Source organism: Octodon degus, unplaced genomic scaffold (assembly GCF_000260255.1).
Source record: "Octodon degus isolate 3935 unplaced genomic scaffold, OctDeg1.0 scaffold00144, whole genome shotgun sequence".
NCBI classification, from domain to species: Eukaryota; Metazoa; Chordata; class Mammalia; order Rodentia; family Octodontidae; genus Octodon; species Octodon degus.
In genome coordinates this window covers 7,397,053-7,400,677 of record NW_004524720.1, presented here as the reverse complement: position 1 = coordinate 7,400,677, position 3,625 = coordinate 7,397,053, and positions in this window count along the sequence as shown.

Sequence of the window (3,625 nt, the reverse complement as noted above, 5' to 3'; positions counted from 1 at the left end):
GGCCTAAAAAAAAAAGTTAAATATGGTGGGTGTCACAGTGGATTTCTTTGACAATTTCAGCCCCAGCACGATTCACTTTCAGAGTAAAATCTCAAGTTCTCATGTTCTCTATGCAGGGTGCAACACTGGTGGGCTGTTCTTGGGGGGGCACTAACACTGCCTCTGGCCTTATTTATTTATTTATTTATTTATTTATTTATTTATTTTGTGCCTGCCTCAGCCCTCTCTGGAGTCAGGGCTGGTGTAGCATGTGGGACCAGGGATCGAACTGCAGTCCCTGCACTTGCCTAAGGTTGCCTTAGCAGGCGCTTTGGACTACTGAGCTATCTCCCCAACCCTAATATGTTCTTTCTTACTTAGGCTGCCAACCATCCCTGGGCTAACCCGATGTTTGTGGAGAGATGTCTTTTTTCTTGATACCCGGGACTGACATTCTAGACCGCTTCATACTTTTCTCTTCATAGTCTCCATTTTCTCCAGTTTTTCTGTGACTTAGTTTTCCCATTGGTCCTTTCTTGATTCCCAAAGCTCTTCTTCCTTTTCTTTTCACTTTGCACATAGCTCAGGAACATAACTGCCTGTCTGGCAAGCACAAGGTCCTGAGTTCCAGGTGTCTTGATTCCAGGTCTTGAGAGGCTGTGATATGCTGCCAGCCTTCACTCTCCCATCTTCCTCCTTGTTTAAAATACCTGGTATATAAAGTAGTTTTTTCTTTCATGTGCTAATATTTCAAATTCTTATTTTCCATCAGAGAGTACATTATACTCTTTGCTTGCCACAAATTCTGAGAAAAATGTAAATCAAATGTAGATCAAAAATAAAAATTTGGACTGTCTTTTTATAAATGGTAATTCAAGTTCTTTCCTTTCCCTCCAAACTACTTCTGAAATTTGTCCAAAAATAACCAGAACAATGATTTAAAGCAAGTCATAAACTATTTAGTGAGTAGCAAATCTTCCTCAAGGCCCTCTTGACCACAGACAAAGCTTCAGTGAAAGGCAGCAAGGAAGTCAATACATACCATGGAGAGAGTGTATAGGAGTGCAGGGTAATAAACCACTCTGTCAAGCTAGCTAGCTCCCAAGTCCCACAGTCATATGATACTGGTCTTTTATAATGTGTGTATACAACAGAAGATAGAGGTATCAAAACAAAACTGAAAGAATCATGAATTTCAGATAATATTTTCTGCAACAAGAATTATTAGTGCCTCAGCAGATCTCCAAAATAAGGCACAATATTTTCTTTTTTAATTTTTAAAACTGTTAAGAAATTTTAATAGGACACAAATTAGAATAACAATGGAAAAATTATAATTGATACAGAATTTCACCTAACAAAGTAATATGAATTTCACAGTATTTGTTGTAATACATAAGGTTGTCTTCCAACCAGTTATTTATATTACCAGATATATGCATGTAAAAATGGAAGAAGAATGAAAAAGAAAGAAATGTATAATAAATTAAGAGAAAAAGTACAATTAAAAAGGAGATGAAACAAATTAAATCATTATTTCTTCTATGAAATTCATAAATCAGCAGAAATGTACAGTACAGTTGTCCAAACCATCCTGCTTATGTACATAGATAAATCTCTTTTCCCACTCCCTCTCCTGTCCTTCTCAACTCAGTAACTCTTTCCTTTTGAATAAGTTCATTCCCTTTTCCCAGTATCTATTTTACCCTTCAAATTCCATCTTTCTCTTTCAGGCTCTCACACTAAGGATACAATATGATGTTTGATGTTTTCACATAGCTCAAGGGCATAACTGCCTGCCTGGCAAGTGTAAGGTCCTGAGTTCAATCCCTGGTTAAAAAAAAGAAAAAGTTTGTCTGTGGAGAAAAAGGAACCCTTCTGTGCTGCTGGAAGTGCAGACTGATACAATCACTGTGGAGATCAATGTGGAGATTCCTTCAAACACTAGGACTGGAGATCCCATTCAAGCCAGATATTCTCCTCCTGAATATTTTCCAAGAAGAACTGAAAACCTCATACCACAGTTGTATATGTGCACCTTTGTTTATAAAGTGCAATTTGTCATAGCTAAATCCTGTAAACAACCTAAATACCCATCAACTGAAGAATGGTTAAAGATATGGTGTTTTTACACAATGGAGTTGTTCAGTTATAACACAGGATAAATTTGAATCTTTTGTCAGTAAATGGATGCAAGTAGAAGGCACAGCATTTTAAAAGTATTTTTAAGTTTCAACACTGTAAATCTGTTTTGCTTAGTGTTAGACATTATCTAATGATTTTCTGCTATGGTATGGGTGGAAAGGAATTTATCCAAGATTTTAGCCAATTATGTTATTTTTCAAATTCAAAGTGAGTCATTTGCATCCTATTTTCTACTTTCAATTTCATGGCTGTTTAATTCTAGTTCTGTATTTTAATGAGGTCATTAATTTCTACCAGCCCATATATCATGTTTTTTTCTGTTCCTGACATGGTTGGCTGTATCTTGTTAGAGAGTATCATGACACATATCTTCTTTCAGTTCTTATCAACTTGAAAGTATGAGTGTGTTGATGTAAATAAAGTTTAGTCTAGCAATAGAATACTTCAGTTTCATTTTTGTTCCCTGAGATCTCATAGGTATTGCTCTACTGTCTTTTGAACTGACAGATGCTGTGTTCACAACCAAAATGAGCTTGCTTTCCTTCTTTGTAAGTGATTTTCCTAGTTTATATGTCTTTTTTGCTGATAGCCAGGAAAGCTGGCACACATTCCTTCCCCTTCAAATGAAGTAATTTTTCTAAAATATTTTTCCAAGTTCATATTTCATGTCAGTTTCTTTTGGAACATAGCTTGTTCTTTGGTCAAACACATGTTACTTTTGAATTTATATCTTCCTAGACCACATTTTACTCTAGTCTTTTCAACAGTGACCTACTAGGCAAGTTGATATTGAACAGTGCCTGACAGTACATGCCTCATCATGTGCAACTTGGGAAGCACATGGAACTTAACCATATGCAAAGGGCTAGACTTGCTGGGGAAGGGAGAATAGAAGAGCCTGTGAATATGGGTCACTCTTTCTCCTCATTAGCACACATACTGTTCAGTGGCTTGTGGAGTCATGTAGCTGTGTCTTACTTGAGAAACTCCTATGTCAGTTACAGCTTTCATCTCCTTTTGCCTGGGATCACCTCCAAAAACAAGTAACTGAGTACAGCACCCAGTTTTATGCTCTGTTTGTGGGGTAGAATTTATTTTTCAATATGTCCTTATGTTATAGTCTACAACTTTTGTTTATTCTCTCCATTTAATCTCACTGTAAATATTTTATTATTTTCACTTTTTTGCTTTTATTTACTGAATTTTCCTCAAGTCTTGCTCTGGGTTCCTAAGTGGTTGTTCTCAGTTCAATATTTGTTAAGTCTTTGTGATAATTTTATGTTATTTTTTTCCTGGAGCTCCACAAGTCTACTTTTTTGCTCATATTCATATGTTATCTTCTCTTCTTTGGTTTCTTGTTTCTCGTGTTTTTTTTCATTTTATGCTGATTACAATGTGTGAAAAGAAAATTAATTTCATCCATCTTTTGTTTATGCCATTTCTTTCTTTTTTAGTCATCAGTTTATGAAACTTTTTCATGTAAGGTTATTGCTGCATATCC